The 14,675-nt window shown below is 34.9% G+C and overlaps 1 pseudogene; it reads right to left on the reverse strand.

Moving 5' to 3' along the window:
* Positions 1-510: 510 nt before the first annotated feature.
* Positions 511-14,675, reverse strand: part of LOC120166349 — a 40,229-nt pseudogene continuing 26,064 nt past the window's right edge.

Below are 14,675 nucleotides of genomic sequence, written 5' to 3' on the forward strand. Positions count from 1 at the left end.
GCAAGATTATAAAAAACATGAAAGTTTAAGTACTAAAACGGATTAAAACTGATGATTTAGGTACTAAACGTGTAATTTATCCAATTTCTTTTATCACTTTTGTGTCTCTGTCTATCTTTGCTTGATTTCCATATGTTTTGCATGCATTACTATTACTCATCAATTAAATTAAAAGAGGCTGCATTTGCTATATATTATAGTCGTATTATTTATTTTTATATTATACTTCACGTTACATTTTTAATATCAACCTGCATTTCCATAACAGAGGTACTATTTGTTTGTACAGTATGGTTATGTGTTATAGGACTGTCGATGAAAGAGTGGGAGAAGATGATAATGGAGAGAACAAGAAGCAAGCGACGGAATGTCCGAGGAAAAGGTCAGATATTTTTCTCAGAATCAGATGCTGAGCCTGAGCCTGAGCCTGAGACAAAAGATAATTGATTTTTCTCTTCTTTATTGTTATTCAATGGAAAAAAGAAAAGTGGGGGGAAGGGCAGGCAGCCCTTAAACCCAACCCAAGGACGACGATTCTCTTATCAGACGCTTCTCGCTAAAGCCTTCTTCTTTTATCACTACAAAACAAAAATAAAAAAAGAACATCCTCAAAAACAAACAACAGGATAAGGCCACAATGATTTTGGCGAATCAATATATATGTGTGTGTGTGTATTGAGTGAAACCATGTTGTTCATGGCATGCACAAAGAACAAACTTGCTTTCTTTTACCAGTTTAAAAGCTTCTTTAATCAGCTAGGGTTCTTTATTTTTCCATATAAAACAAAGCAGCATTTTCTCATCTGTACAGTCGCAATCCAGTTTCAGTAAACTTCATCGAAAGCTTCATTATATTATATATATATATATATAACCATAAAGGTGGATAATAAAATCATAAAGAGGGTACAGATTTACGGGTTATTTTGCTTAATGACAGTGCATGGTCAGTGAATTGTGGCTCTGTCAACATCTTTTAGTTTATGGCACAACTCTTCATTAGAACTTTGGTTAATACAAAAGTTAAAACTAGCAACCAAGCGGAGGCCGCTATAACCCCAACTCCGGCGCCGACCATGTTGAATTCTACAAGTGGTAGCCACTAAATGACTATGAGGCAGTGCAATTCATCTCTCTCGGAAATTATGTGAAGTTCAAAGATATTTTTTTATTGAAAAAAAAATGAAAATAATCGATTTTTTAGGATAAATTGTACATTTAGTACCTAAACTATCAGTTTTGATCTGTTTTAGTATCTAAACTTCCAAATTTTTTAAATCATATCTAACGTTTAGTTTTTATTTCATCTTAGTAACCGCGGTTAAAAAATTCTTAAACTATTAGTTTTGGTCCATTTTAGTACCTAAACTTTCAATCTTTTAAAAACTTAACGATAAATTTTGAATGGGTACTAAAATGAAATAAAAACTAAAGTTTTTAACAACGGGGTATTATAATAAAACAAAAAACTAAAGTTTAGGTATGGTTTTGAAAATTTGAAATTTTAAGTATTAAAACTGATAATTTAGACACTAAATGCGAAATTTACCCATTTTTATAACTATTTTAATAAGAAATTTGTCAAACTTATCTCCCTAAAAGGGGAAAAAACACTCAAATCTCCATGTCATTACAAGAGCTTGGATGGATTTATATCAAGGAGACAACTCACAACTTTTATCAAAGACAATTTCATTATAGCCATTAAACCAAATAAAAGAAAATGATACAAAATTAAAAAGGGAAAAAAAGCAAATGTTGAGTGTGTGAATTAAGAAGAAAAAGCAAATTCTGAGAAATTTTCTTTTACAAAAAGTAGCTTTCTTTTCTTCACGGTTCCAACTTGTACAGCTAAGTCTTAAAAAGAAAAAGAAGATGATTTGTGATGATGAGACCACATTGTATGTCAAAAATGAGGCCACCTTTGAATCTATTCACCTTTAGTTTTCTTCTTCCCCTCCTTTTTGTTGTTATAGTGATAATTATACAGTTGTGATTTGACCACGTTTCGCCATTAAAAAGGAGGCTATCCACTTCATAGCTAGGATTATGCTTTTTGAGTACAAGTCAAATATTATAGTGATGAGAATAGACAATTTTCATATGTTACGTATTAATCAAATGCCATGTCATTTTTATATAAATTTTGGTAAGATAAGAATCAAGTTTGGTAACTAAACTTTACTCCATCTCCTATTTTACTCATCGTACTTTCACTTTTTTTCAATTTACTCATTGAGCTTTTTAGATTGAATTTTTTTGTCACTCCACCGTTAAAATAATCAACGACGCTACAATATGACAACTTACATCAAAATGAGGTCGTTTTGCATTCCTAAAACAACTAAATTTAGACTAAAACGATGTCATCTTGATTAAAATACAATCATATCATAATGTCGTTAAGTTTTTAACGGTGTAGTGACAAAAAAATTCAATCTATAAAAAATTAATGGGTAAATTGAAAAAAAATGAAAGTACGATGAGTAAAATAAGCGAGAGAGTAAAATTCAATTACCAAACTTGTAATTTACCCTTTATATATTTACATAATAATTAAATATCATGCCATGTTTAATATTACGGTAAATTACAAGTTTAATACATAAACTATCAATTTTGGTATGTTTTAATACCTTAACTTTCAATTTTTTTAAAAATCATACCTAAACTTTAATTTTTGTTTCATTTTAGTATCCATGTTTAAAATTTAATTTCAATTTTTGATTTTTTTGAAAGTTTAAGTACTAAAACGGACCAAAACTTATAGTTTAGGTATTAAACACATTAAGTTTTTAACAATGAGATACTAAAATGAAACAAAAACTAAACATTAAGTATAATTTAAAAAAAATTGAAAGTTTAGATACTAAAACAGACCAAAACTGATAATTACATTAAGTTTTTAATAATAAGGTACTAAAATAAAACAAAAACTAAACGTTAAGTATAATTTAAAAAAATTAAAAGTTTAAATACTAAAACAGACCAAAACTTATAGTTTAGATACTAAACACGTTAAGTTTTTAACAGTAAGATATTAAAATGAAATAAAAACTAAACGTAAAGTATAATTTTAAAAAAATTGAAAGTTTAGATACTAAAACAGACCAAAACTTATAATTACGTCAAGTTTTTAACAATAAGGTACTAAAATGAAACAAAAACTAAACGTTAAGTATGATTTTAAAAAAATTAAAAGTTTAAATACTACACCAAACCAAAACTGATAATTTAAGCACTAAATGCATAATTTACCCTTAATATTATAAAAAATACACTATCTTATAATAACTCCAGACTATTAAAAAAATATATCATGTTTAATATTTTCAAAGTATGATATATATATATAAACGAGAAACAGAACAACAAAATGTTGAATGCCTCGTACAGTCATTTTCATTTTTCTCAGCTAATCCCGTGTACAAGATCCACAAATTACAACAATGCCTTTGCGAACTAGGCTTTAGTAGTACAATCAAATCAGCTTGTTGAAACACAAAAAAGCTATAATTTTCATTTTTTTTCAAGAATGTTAAAGCTGACTCACTTATCTTGGTTGTTTCATCTTCCCTCTGCCATGGTTGATTAATATACAACAAAGAAGCCAAGTTGGTACACAAACTATATATGGTTATGATGGCTAAGCAAGCAGTGGAAGTTCTCCTGCGTTTCAAGCCCCAGCATAGATCATCCATTTTAACGAATTTTCTTTTGGTCCCCAGATAACCTTGACAATCGGAAGAACCGCAATGGCACTTCACTTGTGGTCCAAACTGCACAAACCTACAAACACGAAGAGCCGAACGAAAATCAAAATAATTTGCAAACGCGAAAACACTTGGTATATCTATCATCATGATCGAGGGATTCACTCCATATTCGGGAATGCACTGGCATGTTGTATTTGCGAACTATGCAACCTCATACATATATACACATGCAAACATTTCACCAGCTCCTATAGACCTTTGAGCAATAGGCAACTTGTCAATTTCAGGTAACGTGACAACAAATAATAAGTTTATCCATGCTTATTCATAGCTATTAACTGCAATATACTAAAAACACATAAATTGCAGCAATATTGTTGTTTTAAGCATTATTGCAAGTTTGCAACCACGCATACCTGTAGTCATGTCAGTGGCTCGCCAACTTCGATTGATCGAGTAGCAAACACCCCAACACGTGTCTCCCCTTCAACTTGCCTAACAAAATGGCAGTTTTATATGGTTAAAATGGAGAAAATCGCCTCAGTGACAAAAAATGCCTTATAATATACGATTTTAACCAACTTTTTTTGAATTTGCCAAAATAACCAACAAAATCGCAATGCGAAATAAAAATCGCAATGCGAAATAAAAATCGCAACGCGATCTCCAGAATCGCAAATCAGTTCCCAGAATCGCAATGCGATAGTACAAATTCGCATTGCGATTTTCCAGAATCGCAACGCGATTCTGACTATCGCAACGAGTATCCGTAAAATCGCAACGCGTATCAGTAAATCGCAACGACAATACGTAAAATCGCAACGCGTATCCGTAAATCGCAACGAGAATACGTAAATCGCAACGCGTATCTGTAAATCGCAACGAGAATACATAAATCGCAATGCGTATCCGTAAATCGCAACGACAATACGTAAAATCGCAACGCGTATCCGTAAATCGCAACGCGATCGATAATTCGCAACGCGATCTCCGGTATCGCAAATCAGTTTCCAAATTCGCAACTCAATTTCTGAATTCGCAACAGGTTTTAATTTCGCAACACAAATGTTTTGGGTATATAACTACGCAGCAGCAACAACTCATAACCTAAATCCCTAAATCGCAACTCATTCCATCTCCATCTATCACTCTCTCCGGCGACATCCGTTTCTATATCCAACGACATCCTTCCCCATCCGGCAACAGGTTTTAGTTTCGTAGCTCGTTTGTTTAGTAAATTAATTTACAATAATGAAATCATCTAATGTTGATCATGTTTGGATAGATTTGTGTTTTGGAGGGTCATGGGAGAATGTTCATGGTGTTTTACAATATATGCCTTTACCCATGAATCTTCAACTAAAACTGTCATTAAAAAAAGTTAACTTATGAAACTCTAATGTTACGTGTTGCAAATAAATTGAATTTAGAGCCCCTAAGTGGATTTAGGCTATCTTATCAGAGAAATGGTAAAGTTTATTTGTTAACCGACAATGAAGATATTGAACGATTCATTGCTTACATTAGTGTTTCAAGTGATGATGTTACATTGTATGTTGTTGAACCTAGAAGTAGTGAAGTTGGTAGTAGCGGGTAGTAATCAACTAAGTTTCTCAACCCCAGTTTATGGTGCTCAAAATTTAATGGTTCCACCACAATTTCATCACCAAGCAAATATTTTTTCACCACATTTCCAATACCAAACACAATCTCAAAACCCACAACCTTTCCCTAATCCAAATCCCAATCAACTTTCAGCACCAAATTCTGATTTTCGTATTGACCAGTTAGACGATGATGAGCCAACAGAAAAAATTGTGAGTACTAGTCAGTATTCGAAATTTTATCTTGGTCAATACCCAGACTTTGATCTTGGTCAATACTCGGATTTTGATGATTTTTCAGAAGAAGAAACAGACCCTGCGTGTAATGATTTTGATATTGGTCAATACACGAATTTTGATGATGAAACAGCCGTTGCCGAGGAAGATGTTGTTGATGATAATGAGGAGGAAGTTACGACTGTAAATGAACATGTTGAACATCCATTCTGTAATTCATATAACACTGAAGAAGAAAAAGAAGAAGAAAAAATCCCCAAAGAAAAGTCCCCGAAGAAAATGCCACGGGAGTATAACTAGAATATGCCAGAATTACTTCAAATACCGGAAGAAGAGTTGGTAAAGATAGCAGTTGATTGTTACACAAAAATTATTCGTATCAAGAAAGATGATTGTTTTGATACAAAGGAAGACTTGAAGATAGCTTTGTATACGAAATGTGTGGAAGATGACTATCAACTAAAAGTTAACAAATCAAGCAAAGATCGTTTCGAAACAAGGTGTATGATTGACAAAAACTGTATGTGGCGTATGATTGCAAAGAGGATAAAAGATTGCGAAATGTTTCAAGTTAGGACTTTTATTGATAAACATACATGTTCAAGAACCCAAGTTTTTCCTCACCATAGACAGGCAAACAAAAAGGTGTTGGGTGGTTTTCTGGCTGAGTTAATGTTTTTGAATGGTAGGGTATATCGGGGACATGAAATTATGACTGACACGAATGCTCGGTTCAAGATTAGTATCTCATATTCTCAAGCTTGGAGAGCCAAATGTCATGCCTTGGAATTGTTAAGGGGTCGCCAGAAGCATCGTTTGCCCAACTGCCGGCTTATTGTCACAATTTAAAGCTGAAAAATCCTGGGTCGGTAACTCATATCAAAACAGATAGAGATGGACGCTTTGAGTTGCTGTTTATCGCCATTGGTGCTGCGGTTAGTAAATCAATATAATTTTGTTGACTCATTTTTGTTAGTTACATGCATTTCACATTTAAATGATTATATTTCTTGTGTATATGATTTTGTAGATTCGTTCGTTTATTAATTACATGCGCCCAGTTATTATAGTTGACGGAGCACATTTAAAAGGTCGATACCTTAGAGTAAACTTATTAGTAGTAGCCATGGATGCTAATAATGGGATACTGCCAATAGCTTACGGGGTTGGCAAATCTGAAACCTCTGATTCATGGACATGGTTTATGGGGCATCTTAGGGATTGCATAGGTCCTATTAGCAATCTGACAATCATATCCGATAGGGCAAACTCAATTGACAATGCTGTTAGAAGGTGTTTCCCAGATGCTTTTCATGGACTTTGTGGTGTTCATTTGTATAGAAATCTAAAATCAAGGTCTGCTGGTATAAAAAATCACAAATGGACATACTGGAAGGCTGTAAAAGCTTATCGGGAAGTGGATTTTTATAAGCATATAAACTGTTTAAGACGTGTTTTGCCTCAGTGTGCTCAAACACTAGAAGATGTCGGGTTTGAAAGATGGTTAAGAGTACATCAACTTGGAGCAAGATATGGTTTCACGACGTCTAATAGTGCATAATCAATCAACGCTCTAAGTCGTCATTCCCGGAAATTACCCATTACTATGTTAATGGAGTTTTTTCGAGCCTCTATTCAACAGTGGTACTACAAGAAAAGAAACCATGCAGGTATTATTTCTTTAAATTCGTAACTTATCATATATTTTACTAAGTATTATTTATTTAAATTTACAGGAACATTGGAACATCGTGTTACACCATGGACAGAAAAAAAGATAACGAAACGTGTTGTGAAGTCAACGTCATGGAGAGTTGAACCATGTTTAAACACTTTGTTTGAAGTACTGGATAATAACTTAAATGGGCTTGTCGATCTAAATGCAAAGAAGTGTAGTTATATGAAATGGCAAACATCTGGTTATCCGTGTGGCCATGTTATAAAAGTTTCTCTTCATCTAAACCAAGATGATTCAAGCGCATACGCTATGGATTGCTACACTACAGAAGTATATCGACACACTTATGGCGAGATTGTCAACCCTATTCCACATCATTCTGAGTGAGACATACCAGATGACTTACAAACAGTTTTGCCACCAGCCATGGACAGAAGGCTACCTGGCCGACCAAAAAGTCACGATCGTATACCGTCTAAGGGTGAAGAAAAGAAGAGATCGACATGTAGTCGGTGCAAGGAAAATGGTCATACAAGGTTGACATGTGGATCACCAGTGCCATCACAATCATCTTTTCCTCTACCAAAATATGGATCCTCATCAAAATCCCAATCACAACCGGCTTCACCTTTTGGGACTGTTAACTTAGGTGATTTTTAAATGCAAACATTGTATTATGTGTATATTATGTGTGAACTTTTAACATTTTCAGTTAGGCATGTATTAGTAACTTGAGTTTGAACATTGCTATGATAAGTTCAGTTGTTATCACTTATTAGACATTCATTTGACTATCGCAACGCGAATATGACTATCGCAACACGGAAATGACTATCGCAATGCGGAATTGACTATCGCAACATGGAAATGACTATCGCAACGACAGAATCGCAATGCGAAATGAAAATCGCAATGCGAAATGAAAATCGCAATGCGAAATGAAAATCGCAATGCGAAATGAAAATCGCAACGAGTGAATCGCATTGCGATTCTCTCGTTGCGATAGTCATTTCCGCGTTGCGATAGTTTGTTTTGCATTCAACATAATGCAGATTGAAATCAACAAATCAACTATTACATTTCAATCAATTAAACAATCAAAAAATAATAATGAAATCAACAAATCAACTTTTAACATTTTCAGTTAGGCATGTATTAGTAACTTGAGTTTGAACATTGCTATGATAAGTTCAGTTGTTATCACTTATTAGACATTCATTTGACTATCGCAACGCGAATATGACTATATCAACACGGAAATGACTATCGCAATGCGGAATTGACTATCGCAACGTGGAAATGACTATCGCAACGACAGAATCGCAATGCGAAATGAAAATCGCAATGCGAAATGAAAATCGCAATGCGAAATGAAAATCGCAATGCGAAATGAAAATCGCAATGCGAAATGAAAATCGCAATGCGAAATGAAAATCGCAATGCGAAATGAAAATCGCAACGAGTGAATCGCATTGCGATTCTCTCGTTGCGATAGTCATTTCCGCGTTGCGATAGTTTGTTTTGCATTCAACATAATGCAGATTGAAATCAACAAATTAACTATTACATTTCAATCAATTAAACAATCAAAAAATAATAATGAAATCAACTTTTGCACCCATACATCCATTTCACACAGCTCACTTCAGGATTAACCTGCAGGAACCAAACATTGAATCAACAACACTTTCTACACATCTAAAACCTACAAACAGCAAATTATTGAATTCTAGCTACTTAACCAAACATTTTCAAACCAAAAAGAGTAAATATGTTTAACAACACTTGCATTTGACTTACAAATTGTTTATGGACACTTTCATAACGCGGATGCAGGTAGGCAGCGTCTCGTATATATCGCTCTAGCCATAAAATACCGAAACCACAAGCCTACTACACATCTATCTCTATCGGTGGGAGGTAGAAAATATTTACTTCCTATCGTCAAACGCTCCAAGCACATGCATACGAGAGGACCACAATCCCCTCTGGCTTCCTTCGTTTATTGTGGCGCGGTCTCGTCTCTGATAACTGTAACATTGAACTTCTTTGGCTTCTTGTTTCCAGACTTAGTCCAATAATCAATTGCATCTAAGAATTTAGCCAAATGAGAGCTCCATCCCTTAATCATATCTCTCAAATCAGACAATGATATGTAATTTATCATGCTGTCATATACTATTGTCTTTAGGGATGAGAGCTGAAGCTCGACGAGAAGCCAATGAGTACGGTCCAAAATAGGGATAAACACCTGCATCGAAATGTAATAATTCAAATTGCGCACTTATTTATGAACACCTTTAAAATATTTAAACAAATATACTAACCTTACCGACCTCCCACCATGCAGGATAAAGTTTAGCTTGTCCATTAGCCAACACATATGATTCATGTCGCTGATTCTTCAAGTGAACTACGTGAAAAGACGTCGGCATAATTGTATATCGCATTTTTTTAATATTTTTCTTCAATTTCCTTACAATTAGAAGATGTGTCACCCATGCATCAATATGATGTTTTACAAAAAAAGACATATATTAGTGAATTACATAAATTTTAAAAAAAATTAATCAAACTGAAATATAAGAAATATAAGACTTACCCCCCATTGAAATAGTCGTTGTCTTCAACCCCTAATAATACACCCCACCAAGACCGTTCAATCAACAAATGCATATCATCGTTGAGTTTGTATATGTCAGCGTAACACCCTTGGCTCCGCTTATGTAGATAAAAATCAATTGCAGTCTTAGCCCAAAGGGTATTATCCAGAATTGTTTCCAGTAGTTGTTTCCTCTCCACTTCATCTGCCAGAATGGTACTGGCTGGTAACTTATACGAAAGCCAACAGTCATTCATCATGTCCGGCACGTGAGGGGGCTTCTCAATAATTCGATATATTACGCCGTGTGAATCGGGCTCTAGAATGTTGGGAGGGACCTCTTCAACGATGACAGTGGCCTCTTGAACGGTGAGAGGGGATTCTTGAGGGATGATAAGGGCCTCTTGAATGATAGGGGAGGCCTCTTGAACGATGACAGGTGAGTCGAACTTTTTCTTACGGATTCTTCGCACTATTGGGGTGAACGGAGACGTAATGGCACGTGCACGCCGTCTGATGCGTGAACTCCTTCTTGCAAGAAAAACCCGACGTAGAGCATCCACCTTAGCGAGCCGTTAAAAATAAATTAATACATAAATCAGTAAATAAACAGACATGATATTAAACAGTGAGAACAAAGACAAATATATTTCAAACTTGCACGGTATTCACCCAAGTCATTATTATATCATTGTTCACAAAATGCATCAGATAACATTTAAAAGGACAACATATAGGTTTAGTGCAGGTTCAATGACAACATAAAGAGTAGTAGTTTATTCTAGAAACTTAAATTTTCAACACTGTAAAGTTAGTATTTGTCTTTTGGTTGAAGTAATGCAATTCATTCAAGTTTCAATTTGCAGAAGAAGAATAGAATCTGAAACTTAAAATCGCAACGCGAAAATGAATATCACAATGCGAAAATGACTATCGCAATGCGAATTTGACTATCGCAACGAGATAATCGCAATGCGAAATGAAAATCGCAACGCGATTATAGTTTCACGTTGCAATTTTTGTTTCACTTTGCGATTTTGGTTTCACGTTACGATTTTCATTTCTCGTTGCGATTCTCTCGTTGTGATTCATTTCGCGTTGCGATAGTCATTTTTCACGTTGCGATTTTCAGTTTTGTATTGCGAAAGTAAACTATTTCTTCTTCTGCAAATTGAAATTTGAATGGATTGCATTACTTCAACCAAAAGATAAAACAAAGACAAATACTAACTTTAGAGTATTAAAGAATACACAGTTTAGCAGAATTGGCAGCAACCGAACAAATTTACTTTCAACCAAAAGATAAAACAAAGACAAATACTAACTTCACAGTGTTAAAGAATACACAGTTTAGCAGAATTGGCAGCAACCGAACAAATTTACTTTCAACCAAAAGAAAAAACAAAGACAAATACTAACTTCATAGTGTTAAAGAATACACATTTTAGCAGAATTGGCAGCAACCGAACAAATTTACTTTCAACCAAAAGACAAAACAAAGACAAATATTAACTTTACAGTGTTAAAGAATACACAGTTTAGCAGAATTGGCAGCAAACAAATAAATTTACTTCAACCAAAAGACAAAACAAAAGACAAATACTAACTTCACAGTGTTAAAGAATAAACAGTTTAGCAGTATTGTCAGCAACCGAATAAATTTACTAAGCAATCTAAGTGAAATGGTTAAACTAAGTGAAATTACGAGTAAATTTATCATCAAGTTAAATATGGAAAATCTTAAACTTACCTCGTTGCGTAGAGTATGAACCTCATTCTGCAACGATACTACCATCTCACGTAGAGCGGCAACCTCACCACGTAAAGTAGACACCTCCACACACCATGCACCATCGTTATCGCGTAGAGTACCGATCTCCTCACGCAAGGCATTGACCTCATCACGTAACTCCCTTGACTCATCCCGTGGAGGTGGAGAACAGGGAGATAGAAGTCGTGGCATCTTTTTCGGTCGCCTATCATGAGGTGATGGTGGAGAAGAGGCTCGATGATGTGACGGGATAGGTGATGGCTCTCGTTGTAGAGGTGTATAGTCGGGTCGATCAGGTGATGGCTCTGGGTGAGGTGATGGCTCTCGAAGTGGAGGAAGTGGAAGGTGCTCATCATTCGTGCCATCAAAAAAATGCTGACTAGCTTGCCACCAATCAGTGGCAAGCTCAGCCTCTGTAATGGAGTGTTGGCCTCCTAAAAATATAAAAACTCAAACAAAGTTAAATGTCTACTATTAATAACTTGTATATATATGATAGTATTTGTGTTAACTTACATTATTTATTGTCGCATATGATATTAAGTCTTCCCAATCCAACAGACGTTTCCTCTTCCAGGAAATAGCCCTATGAATATCATTTGAATTTTTTAATACATATGTCCGCATGCTGGGGAAAGCCTCGAATATCCAAATCTACAAACAATATAATAACAAAATTAGTAATTGTTAAATAATTAATTATAATTTTGAAAACATTATATAGAAATTCTTACCTTAAAGGCCCAAACAAAACCTGACAAAGTGTATTTCGACCCATAGCCACGCAAACTTTTGCGGTCATCAAAGGCAGACGACAACTTAGTCCAGGTAGCTTTCCATATATACGAACCCCACGGAAACAGATTCCATGCATTTAGGTCCTCTACTAATAATATTAGCTCCTGAGGAATAGGTTGTCTGGCCTCTCTGCCTAAAAAGCCGGCATACAAAAGTACTAGAAGGCATACTCGGACAACATCGACGTCATTCATCCAAGTAAAACCATCTTTCTTATTAAACAATTTCTTCAGGTCGTCGACGTGTAAGTTCGACTTCTCTAATTACTCATCAGGAAAAACCCGGGATAACCATGATGGGCGGGTGATATGACGAGTGTACCGGCCTACATCATCGTGTCCGAATCGTAGACCAGTGATTAAGCATAACTCCTTCCGCCCAAAACAAGTATACGGCGGTGGAAAATGAAACCATATCTCTTCCTCACCACGTTGTATACTGTCGGGTAGATCGCTAGTCATGGTCTGAAGCCACAAATAGGTCAAATTAGCATCTCCACCTGGATACTGTACTCTCAGCCATGGCCCGAAGCAGGTTTCCTCAAACAATTTTCTTTGTGCAGGTGAAAGCTTCGAAGCAATTGTAGTGGCTAGGCTAACTTTATTCCTTAATGTCAATGAAGCCGAAAAAAATTTCTACAAAAACAATAAACATACCAAGTTAGATATACCAAAAACTACACTGTGAAGATATACCAAAAACAATAAACATAAAGAGTAGTAGTTTATTCTTGAAACTAAAATTTGCAACACTGTTTTGTCTTTTGGTTGAAATGAAAATCGCAACGAGAGAATGACTATCACAATGCGGAAATGACTATCGCAATGCGAAATTAAAATCGCAACGCAAAACGAAAATCGCAATGCGATTTTGGTTTCTCGTTGCGATTTTCATTTCTCTCGTTGCGATAGTCATTTTCGTGTTGCGATTTTCATTTTCATGTTGCGCTTTTAAGTTTAGAAACTATTCTTCTTCTGCAAATTGAAACTTTAATGGATTTCATTACTTCAACCAAAAGACAAAACAAAGACAAATACTAACTTCACAGGGTTAAAGACTAAATAATTTAGCAGTATTTGCAGCAATCGAATGAATTTAATAAGAAATCTAAGTGAAATGGTTAATCTATTATTGAAATTACCAGTAAACTTATCATCAATTTCAATATGAAAAACTTAAAATAATGCAAAAATTTCAAAATAAAAATAATTAAAAAAACTAACCCTCGGAGGTTGATTTTCCATTTCTGAATGATTGTGAGGGATTTCTGACCGTGAATGGTTGTGAGGGATTTCGTCGGAGATGGGGACGGATTTCGCCGTAGAGAGTGAGAGATGGAGATGGGACTGAGTTGTGATTTTAGGTTATGAGTTGCGATTACGGGATATACTGTGGATGATTCAGTGTTCCGATAATTAATATTCGTGTTTGGAATTTGAAAATAAAATACTCATAGTGATTCTAATGGCGCTTTAAAAATCACGTTATGATTTACGGATACGCGTTGCGAGTTTACGTATTGTCGTTGCAATTTACGGATACGCATTGCGATTTACGGATACGCGTTGCGATTTTACGTATTCTCGTTGCGATTTACAGATACGCGTTGCGATTTTCATATTTGCGTTGCGATTTTTCATCGCAATGCGAATTTGTACTATCGCATTGCGATTCTTCATAATCGCGTTACGATTCTGGGAACTGATTTGCGATTCTGGAGATCGCGTTGCGATTTTGGGAACTGATTTGCGATTCTGGAGATCGCGTTGCGATTTTTATTTCGCATTGCGATTTTGTTGGTCATTTTGGCAAATCTAAAAAAAGTTGGTTAAAATCGTATATTATAAGGCATTTTTGGTCACTGAGGCGATTTTCTCAACCAAATATTATCAAAATAGTTCCATTACTAGCTTTAACACATAAAGAATATTCTCACAAATACTGAACCAGAGTATTTTGAGTACAGGGATCTCAGTGGCATGATAAAGGCCACTCCATAAGTTTAAAAGGAATGAGAAGTAAATGGGATTGTAAAAATAAACCAACTAGTCAACTGCAAAAACACAGTTTTGTTGAAGATGGCCATACCATATTTGCAATAAAAGGTTTGACAGCTAACAAAATGTTATTCAATCTTTAAAAACCAGTATCTTTTACAGAATTAAACAACAAATAAAAAGGTAATATATTAATACCAACCAATTCTCCAAAACACAGTTGGGATCATGGCTGTGATTTAGAAAACGTGATGTATCAGAGGAGATGAATT

This window comes from Hibiscus syriacus, unplaced genomic scaffold (assembly GCF_006381635.1).
Source record: "Hibiscus syriacus cultivar Baekdansim isolate YM2019G1 unplaced genomic scaffold, ASM638163v2 tig00111635_pilon, whole genome shotgun sequence".
NCBI lineage: Eukaryota > Viridiplantae > Streptophyta > Magnoliopsida > Malvales > Malvaceae > Hibiscus > Hibiscus syriacus.